At 43.7% G+C, this 11,717-nt stretch overlaps 1 protein-coding gene across 7 annotated transcripts in view; it reads right to left on the reverse strand.

Annotated features, from left to right (window-relative positions):
* Positions 1 to 11,717, reverse strand: part of MEGF11 (multiple EGF like domains 11) — a 349,752-nt gene that overhangs the window by 242,772 nt on the left and 95,263 nt on the right. The gene's annotated exons all lie outside the window — the stretch shown is intronic.

Raw genomic sequence — 11,717 nt, forward strand, 5'->3', positions numbered from 1 at the left:
AAAAGCCAATGCAATTCTGGGCTGCATCAATAGGAGTATAGCATCTAGATCAAGGGAAGTAATTAATAGTGAATGGCTAAGGGAGCTGGGCATGTTTAGCCTGGAGAAGAGGAGGTTAAGGGGTGATATGATAGCCATGTTCAAATATATAAAAGGTTGTCACATAGAGGAGGGAGAAAGGTTGTTTTCTGCTGCTCCAGAGAAGCGGACATGGAGCAATGGTTCCAAACTACAAGAAAGAAGATTCCACCTAAACATTAGGAAGAACTTCCTGACAGTAAGAGCTGTTCGACAGTGGAATTTGCTGCCAAGGAGTGTGGTGGAGTCTCCTTCTTTGGAGGTCTTTAAGCAGAGGCTTGACAACCATATGTCAGGAGTGCTCTGATGGTGTTTCCTGCTTGGCAGGGGGTTGGACTCAATGGCCCTTGTGGTCTCTTCCAACTCTGATTCTATGATTCTATGCTGGCCACATGACCCGGAAGCTGTCTGCGGACAAACGCCGGCTCCCTCGGCCTATAGAGCGAGATGAGAGCACAACCCCAGAGTCAGTCACGACTGGACTTAATGGTCAGGGGTCCCTTTACCTTTACCTTTTATATATAGGGTACCTACATTCTGCATGGACTGGTTGCATGGCAACATGTGCAAATGGCTTTAGATACCTATTAGGTCCATAGATTACCATATAGCATATATCCAACACAAAAACAGTGGCAATTTGTTGTTGACAAAGGACAGCTGGACATATAAAGGGCCCCATTACCTTCAGCAGCTTAGGGCCTCATCAAACCTAAATGCAGCCCTGCTCCCCCCCCCCCCCCCCGGTTCAGCTGGACTCCAACTCAAATCAGGCCAACCTAGGGTGGCGACAGCTGTAGTCTAGCAACATTTGGAAGGACAGATTCCCTGCCTTTAGGGTTTAAAAAATGCAGACACCAGCATGTCAACACTCCCTCTCCCAAAAGGCTCCCAGAGCACTTTACAATGACAGCTCCTGCCTCTAGGATTACAATTTGAAAGACACAACACAAAAGCAAAAGTAATTGGGAAGAAAGGGGGAGGGGAGAGCAAACCCCAGCTATCTCTTCTCAGTTACAAAGAGTTCTTTCTAGGAAGGAGGGTCCAGGATATCTCAAGAACCGCTTGATCACTCATAAAGGTAAAGGGACCCCTGACCATTAGTCGTGGCCGACTCTGGGGTTGCGGCGCTCATCTCGCTTTATTGGCCGAGGGAGCTGGCGTACAGCTTCTGGGTCATGTGGCCAGCATGACTAAGCCGCTTATGGCGAACCAGAGCAGCGCACGGAAACGCCATTTCCCTTCCCGCCGGAGCAGTACCTATTTATCTACTTGCACTTTGACGTGTTTTCGAACTGCTAGGTTGGTAGGAGCTGGGACCGAGCAACGGGAGCTCACCCCATCACGGGATTATACATGCCCAATTAATGGGAGTCTCTGTTTGCAGTCCCTCATGGCTCAGATGCACTGCTCCTAACTACCAGAAGCCATGCATTCAGTGCAGTGGTCCCAAACCTGTGAACTGAGACTAGACAGGCACACACTTTGCTGAACTTCAGGTACATGGCTCAGGTTTTCTTGTTCCAGCAAGCATTTTAAGGTAGTGTTTGGTTTAATTGTAATTTTTTTTATTGTCCCATTTTCTGTGGACCACTTTTATGTACATCATTTAGAATTGCAAACAATTAACCAATAAAGAATTGTTTTAAACAGTATGGCTGTACTGGAGTAGACAGTTCCATTCCACTGACTAAGCCTGATGGGAATTGTAGTTCAAAACACCCAAAGGACACCAAGTTGAATAAAGCAAGCACACACAATACTGACCAATTTCAGATTTGGTGTGCGGCAGTCTCCCACATCCCCATGTTCTTAGATCTGTGAGTCTTCAGTCTGCTTTAGCCTTGAAATCGTTTTGTGCATCTGCCTAAGCAGTCCAGGAATTTTTATTTTTATTTTATTTTGCATGTGAGGAATGCTTCCAAATAATGAAATGTCTTGTTTCTGTTAATTTAAATAGCAGCGCTGGTAAGACACGAGTGCTGATTGACACACCCAGATGCGTTCTGCACAAAGGCAACTGATGCAAACTTTTAAACCAGGAGGTTTAAAAAAAGACATTGCACAGTGAAACGTGTTTAAATTGCTAAAATGCTGGAAGTTTTTAACGTTCTCCTTACGATCAAAGATGTGTGGTTGTTGTTTTTTTGCCCCTTTCCCAAATGTTTTCTAACAGGATTGTGAGGTGGAAATAAGATACAGAGAATTCAAAAAACGCTGAGCTGGCATTTCTCGCATCCAGGCAGGATGGTTGCGAGAAGATCGCTTGACCGTCCTGTTGCTGTATTATACCAGCCTATTCCCCAAACAGAAAGAAAATTAAATTTGTGCAGATGGTGGGAGGCTTGTGGAATGGTTATTTCGACAGTCCAGCTGTTTAACAATTAGGCCATATGGCTTCATTGAGAGAGCCTCCCGGTGGGATTTTTTAAAACCCAAATAATGCATTACTTACGCCACCTTGTCTACTTCAGGTAGCAAAGAGTGAGGTGTAAATGCACTACAGCAATGCTGACTGGCAATGCAGAGGACCATGGAAGGTATTTGACAGGGTCCCAGACCAGAAACACATGGGGAGGAGCATAGCTGTCAACTTTTCCCTTTTCTTGCGAGGAATCCTATTCAGAATAAGGGAATTTCCCTTTTAAAAAAGGGAAATGTTGACAGCTGGGGGGGGGGGCAGTGCTTAGGAAATTCAACAACAGAAGCAGGCTCTGCAAACCATGGCAATGTAAAATACTCCTCTCTGTTCAGGGTTCCAAACAGTCACCTGTGCCGTATTCCAAGCACCACCTTGGTTTTCTACATTTTAAATTTATTACTTAGAATAACAGAATCATAGAATTGTAGAGCTGGAAGGGACCACAGGGGTCATCTAGTCCAACCCCTTGCAATGCCCAAACGTTGTTGCCCAAACGTGGGGCTTGAACCCACGACCCTAAGATTACGAGTCTCGTGCTCTGCTGACTGAGCCTATCCCTACCAACATCTATTATTATTATTATTATTATTATTATTATTATTATTATTATTATTATTTTATTATTACTACTACTATTATTACACTTTATTACCATCCCCTCATCCTAAAGTCCCAGGGTGGGTTATAACAATTAAAACACAATATTATGCATTATTAAAAACAGTTTAAAACAATTTAAAACTACAAAAATAAAATGGATCCTAAAAATATTATCTCAAGCATCAAAAGTCAGAGAGAAAAGGTGTGTCTTGCCAAAAGCAGAATAATGAAGGTGTCTCCCCACCCACCCCACTTCTCTCTTTGTGTGTGCTTTTTAATGAATTCTATGTGCTAGGAAAAAAGTGCATTTTTTTTACTTACTTACGCTGATGTTTTAAAATATGTCATAAGTCGCTTGGAGACCTTTGTCTAACACATGACTAATAAGTCATATATATATATTATTAGTCCACTACCTCCTTTAATTTCACAGAAGTGTTTCCTAACAAGCCATCCCCTCCTCCTTTGGTGCCTAGATCATTGCCACTCCTGTTGTCCAACACAAACTCAGCTACCAGTTCTCTGCAGATGCTTTATATAAACCTGATAGGGTGCAAAGATTGAAAAGGACAGGATTAACAAAGGCTTGGTCCTCAGAACAAAAAGAGATCCATTTAGTAAATTGGAGGCTCTTTCCTCCCTTTTTCTTTCTTCTTTACAAAAAAAGAAGAAGGAGATCTTCAATTAGTGTCTCTGCTCAGAGGGCAACACAGGACAAAAGAGCTCCAGGATGTGGGGTTTTTTTAAGCATCAAGGAAGAAATCAAAAAGCTACCCTGAGCTCTAATCTAGTCTAAATAATTTTAAAAGCCTTTAAAAAGAGGACAATTGTTGTGTATTGGAGGCGGGGAATGGGTGGGGGGAGATTTTTCTGCAATTTATGCATTTGCTTTGCCAAAAGGCTTACCTTTGCAAACTGAATACACTAAATCATGTTTGTGTGCAAATTAATGGCCTGTGCTGTGTGGTTTGTTTTCAAATACAACTCTGGATAACTTCACAGGGAAGGACTGCTGCTTAGTGGCACAGCATCTAATCTGCTTGTAGGAAGTTCAATCCCTGACATCTCCACGTAGGGCTGGTAAAGACCCCAGTCTGAAGCTCTGGAGAGCAGCTGCCAGTCAGTGTGTGGACAGTGATGAGATAGATAGACCAGTATAAGGCAGTTTGCTGTGTTACTAGAGAAAGCATAATCATGGGGAGCTGGAGAACAGGAGGAGAGACATAGTGTCGGAACTCCGTTCGGCCAAGCCGATAGGGCCTCATCTTCCTCCAAGCCGAGCCTATGAAATCGCCTCCAACGTGTTTAATGACCTTAGCCTTTGATAAGGCCTCAAGCACATTCTATCCAGCAGGGTTCCCAGCACAGGGAAGAGACGAGAGGTTTGGCCACATTGTAAAGAGTTTTATTTCTAAACTACGCAGAACAGAAAAGACATCCTCTCTCTATGAAAGCAGAGAGCAACTGAACAAAGGAACAAAGGAAACAGGAAACCACTAACGTCACATCCCATCTCCCTTTCCCATGAGACTCCAATAGTATGGAATCCCAGGAATGTAAACAGAGTCCTGTGACTCCACACAGCAGATGCACAGTGAGAAACAGAAACTAACACATAGCTCATTCTTTCCAGAAAACAGGGTCCCTCCTGAGCAGCCAGCATTATTCAGAGGGATGTATATGGTTACATGAGCAAAGCAGCTTCGGCCCAGTATACCTGAAGGAGCGTCTCGACACTGAGGTCCAGCTCCAAGGGCTTTCTGGTGGTTCCCTCACTCCGAGAAGTGAAGTTACAGGGAACCAGGCAGAGGGCCTTCTTGGTAGTGGCACCTGCCCTGTGGAACGCCCTCCCATCAGATGTCCAGAAGATAAAGAACTACACAACTTTTAGAAGACATCTGAAGGTAACCCTGTATTGGGAAGATTCTAATGTTTGACATTTTATTATGTTTTTATATGTGCCAGAAGCTGCCCAGGGAGGCTGGGGAAACCCAGCCAGAAGGGCAGGGTATAATTAATAAAATTATCATCATCATAGCAAGGGTTCCAGTATTCTGCATTTGAAGAACTAAGTGACATCTAGGGTTACCACCCATGGTGGCATCAGGATGTGGAAAAACTAACCTACTCTAGACTCTGCCAGGCTCACCTGCACAGGCTCTGCCACCTGTCATAGGCTGATGGTAGATCAGGCTCTACAAGTATGATCTCTGGATGATTTGCAAGAGATCAGTGAGGAATCCTGACACCTAATTCTTTTACAACAGCAACAAAGTCCATCCACACCAGACATTTAAAGCTTAAGAAGAGCCTGCAGGATCAGTCTAGTGGCCCATCTACTCCATCATCCTGTTCTCACAGCGGTCAATGAGATGCCCCAACGGGAAACCTGTGAGCAGGAACTGAACCAAAGAGCACTGTGTCCTCCTGTGGTTTCCAGCAACTGGTATTCAGAAGCATTGCTGCCTCCAGCTGTGGAGACAGAGTACAATATAGCCATTATGGCTTGTAGCCTTTAAAGCACTATGATACCACCTTAGCAGTCATGAGTTCCTCCAAAGAATCCTGGGGACTGTAGTTTGTTATGGGTGCTGGAAGATGTTAGGAGACCTCCTATAGGAGTTTGTGTGAAAAGAGAAGTTATGAAATGAGACCATTTTGATGTTGTATGGTCTCTATATATTTTTATTATATATTTATTTATATCCTGCCTTTTACCCTCAAGGGACTCAAGGCAACTTGCATATAAAACAGGAAGCGCTAAAAACACGAAGAAGAAGAAGAAGAAGAAGAAGAAGAAGAAGAAGAAGAAGAAGAAGAAGAAGAAGAAAAAGAAAGTAATCATTAAGAAAAATAATTAAACAACTGAAGATCCCTCTCAGATCTTTTAAAACATACAAATAATTACAACAAATACAGCACAGCACCAGCCCTCTCATTAAAAGCAGTCAGGTCTCAAAAGCCTCTATAATAAGCTTTATAAATAAAAATACTGCACTGCATAGTCTCCCCAAAGACACATGCCTCTATGCGGCGAGGCTGCATTATCGATATGTAACTCTTACTTCCAAAATGTCCCTTCACGGAAACTATTTTATTATGCTGTCTGCAAAACTGTACTGAGCCTGCTGTTTATTTTATTCTAACTGCCATAATGCGCTCCACACAGTTGTGGCGGTTTTGTTTCTTTAGTCTTTGTATGCTGTTTCTGAAAACTCACTACACACATCATTATTATTTTTAAGCTGTTGCTTTGTTAATCATTTCCCCAATCAAAATTCCACTGCCCATCTCTGAATTGCTATTAATGTGGAGGAGGGGCACAGAGAGGCAGGTGCAGCGTGGTTGCCTGCCTCCCCAGAACCACCAACAGTAGTTTCAAAAGGCCATTAAAATCATATCACCATGGAATTGTAAAGTCGGAAGGAACCCCCAAAGATCCTCTAGCCCAGACATCCCCAACCTTTGGCCCTCCAGATGTTTTGGACTAAAATCCCCATCATCCCTGACCACTGGTCCTGTTAGCTAGGGCTCATGGGAGTTGTAGGCCAAAACATCTGGAGAGCTGCAGGTTGGGGATGCCTGCTCTAGCCCTACTTCCTGCACTGTCCCCCATCCCATTTGAAACCATACTGGACCCTGCTTAGTTTGCAAATGTGCCGGCAGCTTTATTGCTGCACCACTCACATGGGGTGGAAGCAATGTGGAAAGCTTAAGTCTCCATCCCACTTACCCACTACAGCCTAATTCAACTCCTGCCATGACAGATTTTGGTCTTTCAAATTTCAATGGCGCCCTGCGCAAGCCCAAAATTTGACACACTCACACACACGCGCCTCTGGCCTTCTGTTCTGCTCAATTCACTAGGTCATAGTTGAGATGCCTTGCACCCCTTAGGTTCAGCGCCCAGTACGGTGGAACTGGTTGTGCTGCCCTAAATTCACCTCTGCCCATACTCAGCCCCAGTAGCTACTTTCTAAGCCAAGAAAGGTGTTAGCAGAGCCTACCATGCAGCCCACTATGTCACATTTAATTGGTTATTACAGACATCCATAAGCAGAGATGAATCCATGACCCTTTTATCTTACTGTATCCAAGGAGCACAATAATCAATACTTTCTAGAGGGATAATCAATAAGCATCTCTCACAGAACTATGGTCCCTAAGGTCCCCTGGAGGGAGAGGTTGTCTAATACCCACCTCTGTTGCATACCCAACTCAGAGGCTCAATGGCCAGCAAGCAATATTTCCCTGCAGCCCTTGTCTTCCCAGTAAAATCATAAGGACTAGCTGCTCACCAAATTAGTCAGTGCCTTCCTCCAAAGGATAGATTGTCCTGCCAAACAGCATCAGTCTTCACAGACATCCAAATACCTAGGTGACCAATTATCAAATGCATGGCAGCAAAGATCAACTCAAGCATTCGTCCAAAACATGAATCCTTAATTCCGGATATTCTCTGACATGCAAACTGGAATTGTTAAAGAGCGAAAAGTCAGCCAAAATAATTCATCCCCACCCCCCAACCCGCTTCGACTATTTGGTCGATAGTGTGAGTGACAAAGCTGCGATTTCATGCTTGGTGATTACTTGAGATCTCCCATTCAAGAGACAAAAGGGGGGATATCAAACTTCTTTAGTTCCTAGTTTCACATCTCTTGTGTCCAAGCTACCAAAGCACTTTCATTCACTGAACTCCTTTCACCTCAAGCCACCAACTTCCATCCATCATGTCGTAGTAAAATGAGATTGATGGTCTCCCTGTAATGGGGAGGGGGGGGAAGCACTCATCCATAATGGAAGAGCCCTGTCCCAGGAAGTGAACCTCCAGCACGGCCACAGACACGGCTGAAATATAGCCAAGCCCAACAGGAGCAAAGGAATGTGGGGTGGTTGCAAAGAGGTTGTAGCATTCGTCTATGATCTCAAAAGCGTTGCTTTTAAATCTTTCAGGACTTCACACCAGGCAGCATGTCCTCCAGCCCAGTCAGGTAAGAAGGTGTGTGTTTGTGTGTTTTTTTTTTTTTTGTGTGTGTGTGTGTGTGTGTCTATGTCTGCCAATGGGGATGGAACCTAATCGACAAGAACGAAAAGCTCAAAAGCAATACAGGAAAAAATACACGCAGTAGCCAAGAGCAACCAGACACAGAATGTGCTTAAAGTGAAATAAAAACTTAGACCTTCCCACCATCCCAGCACCATACTGTGAAGGAAGATAGAATTTAAAACACGTGAGCAATGCCTGGTAAAATTCTAAATGCCAGAGGGTTATCCAAGAATTTCCAGAAGTCCGAACAGTAGGGCTTCAATCACTTGCAAAACACTCACTCCACCCACCCAGTTACTTCCAAAATCTAGAATTAACTGTATTTTAAAGAAATATTATGTAGGTTTGCAGACAGAGAGAGAAGGTTGCACTCTCTATCTCTCAGAATGAACACCAGGGCAAGCAGGGAAGGCAACAACCTGGCCTCTTCCATCAACCAGAGAAGGTCAGCTGTCAGAGATAGCATGCCCCTGAATGCCAGTCGCTGGGAAACACAGGTGGGAAGAATGCTATTGCACGCTAGCTGTGCTTATGGATTTCCCACTGGGGCATCAGGTTGGCCATTGTAAGAACAGGATGCTGAATTAGGTGGGCCATTCTCCTGGTCCAGCAGGCTCTTCTTAGCTGCTCCAGTGCTTGCTTTCCTTTCCCCTCCCCATTCGTTTTTCCTTTCGTATCCTGTCTATTAGATAATGGGCCTGCCGACAGGGACTGTCTTATATGTACAGCCCTTAGGAAATATTAGGCACTTTATAAGCATTGAATAATAATCTTTTTCACCACCTGGGCCAGAATATACAGCATTCACTATAAAGAATAGTCACAGAAGCCTGCCTTCTGTAGAGCACAGATGAAAAAAGGGGTAAGATTAGGAGACCGCAGCAAGGAATCCTGACTTTGTGCTACCAGAAAGAAAACTATGAATAGAGATATTTTTTATTATTATAAAGAAACAGCAGCTTGGTCCTCAGTCATCCAAATGTGTTGCACTTAATTAGAAAGCCATCTTTAAAAAAACCCAAAAAACTTTTACAAGAAAGCAAGGCTACTATTAATGAAAGAAGAACCAATTAGTCTTTAATCTAAAACTTCAAAAAAATGGAAACTTTTTTTAAAAAGTAAGCGCTTTTGATCATTTTATGCTCCATGAGATTTGGTCTCCCCTCGTCACACACTATTAACTCCAGTTAGCGCCAACAAAAGTGGCTTTACAAGGTCAAGTGAAGGGAGAACGCCCAGTCCTATGAATGGCCACCTTACGATAGAACGCCTCTGCTGGACTTCAGCTGTGCATTTAATTGCGTGATTTCAACCATAGACAGTCAATAGCCAGTTGGTTGAAATCCTGCAGGCAAGGAAGAAAGCTGAAAAGCTCTTTCCAGGCAGGGAAAGACTGGCTTTTAAAGTCTGTGTATTGCTAGGGTGACAAGGCCTGCTGAATGCACCAGATTCAGAAGGCTAGGGAAGCTTATGCAGGGGCAGTTTGGATATATGCGTTTTCGTGTATACACTGAATTCTTGGAACCAAGCTGCCATGTAGAGTGGCGGAGGGAGGGAGGGAGGGAGGTAGACAGACAGATTGATGATAATGGAGGAGGAAGAAAGCAGATCTGACTCCAATGGCAACAGAGGAAGTCACTGGTGATGAAAAGCAAACTTTTTTAGTTTCTGGTCCATGGTCTTTCCCAGCTTTGGAGGTGCTGATACAACTTTTTTACAAGGGTGCAAGGGAGCCTAGGTAAGCCTCTGGGCTCAATCCCTGTCTTCTCCAAATTAAAGAGGGCCTCAAAACTGGGGAGGCCTTCAGCTGAGAGCCCAGAGAGCTGTGACAACCACCCATAAGAGGAAACATTGGCAGCAAAATCTCCTTTCAGTTATAAAGGAAATGACTGGTACTTGGTGGGGTGGGGACAGAAGAGATTAAAAGGACCTTTCTGGGCATGAACTTGCAACTGAACATCCACTGGCAGAGAATAGACTTTGCTCCATCCAGAATAAAGGGCTTTGTTTATCTCATCTTATTGCAGGAATCAACATTGTGTTTACACATCAGAGATGAGGAGCGAAGCAGTTGGCTTTTCAGAATTCCAACCTGTATGAATAATGAGATTTTAGAGACTTTGCATCCATAAACCATGAGGGCTAGAATCTTTCCCGTAAAAAATAATACTGACACTTTAAGAACGCGACTTTAAAAAAGCAACAAGACAAAGTCACAGGAGTTGGCAACCCGGAGAATTTAAAATTACTGTGTGCATGTAGTTAGCGATATAATTAGCCACATAACTCAAGCGTGCAACCGCTGTCCGACTGACTTTGCTACATTTAAGCGAACCGTTTCCGGCATGAAACATCCATCATTCCTTATCAGGAAAACAGGCCTGGGAATTGTGGCAGCATAACCAACTATTAATTCTATGAAAAGCAATTTTCAAACTACATTTTAATGTGCTATTTACAGGAGGCTCTCTCTGTAATACTTGCAATTCCCTGGGATGCAAATTTCACACTTGTTATTTCAAGCAGGGCCCAAAAATATTAAAATGAAATCAGTATCTTCCAAGGTAACACAGTGAAATAACCAGGCAGCTCAGCCTTTCCCATTCCAGTGCCCTCCAGATATTTTGGACTTCAAATTCCCATCAGCCCTAGCTGTGTGGCTTGTTGTCAGAGAGGATTTATCACTAAAGAACCCACACAAATTGTATCTACAGATAGCATCAAAGTGGAGACCTGGAACTTCAAGGAACCACTCACAACTCACCAGCCCATCTGGGGAATAAAGACTCCCTATTTCCATCTCTTTCCCCAATCTGCAAGGGCCAATGCGCACATGCACATTTGCCATTCATGCTTCAGAGTTTACCCACGTAGATCCCAGACCACTCCAATGACAGGGTCATCTACTGGGATGCCTGCCTTCAAAGCCACCACCAGGTCTAGAACTGTAGGCACAACTCTCTGAAGATCTCTTGCAATTCTTGGTTGTCACGCCAAGAACTTTTAAGCACACCATATATGAATCTACCCTTGGGCCTGATCCAGTGGCTTCAGCTGGTGCAAAATGCTGCGGTCAGAATGCCGGTGGAGAAAGACTAGCACATCACTCCTGTGCTTAAAAGCTTGCACTGGCTGACCATACACTACCAAGTCAGGTTCAAGGCTCTTGTATTAATTTACAAGGCCCTCAACAACTTGGATCCAGGATACCTTAAGGACCACATCACTCCCTTCTATCCCTGCCTGATCACTGTGGTCTTTGGGGGGAGTCACTGTCAGTGGTCTCCCATGGTTCAGATGCATGACTCATTCATATCCACCAGGGACCATGTGGATTATGAGCTCACTTTTATGGAACTCCCTTCCAGTTGAACAGAAAGGCCTCTCTTCCTGCTGAACTTGAACTGAGTACTTTAAAAAAAATATTATTTCAGCAGCTATTTTGACTGAACTCTGATTTTTTTATAGTTTTAACTGATTTTTTAAATCTTTACATCTACACAACTTAAAGATTTTTGTAATTAAGCAGTGTATATATTGCTGAAATAAATAAAATAAGTAGGTGAGTTG

This window comes from Podarcis cretensis (assembly GCF_951804945.1).
Source record: "Podarcis cretensis genome assembly, chromosome: 14".
Taxonomy (NCBI): Eukaryota; Metazoa; Chordata; class Lepidosauria; order Squamata; family Lacertidae; genus Podarcis; species Podarcis cretensis.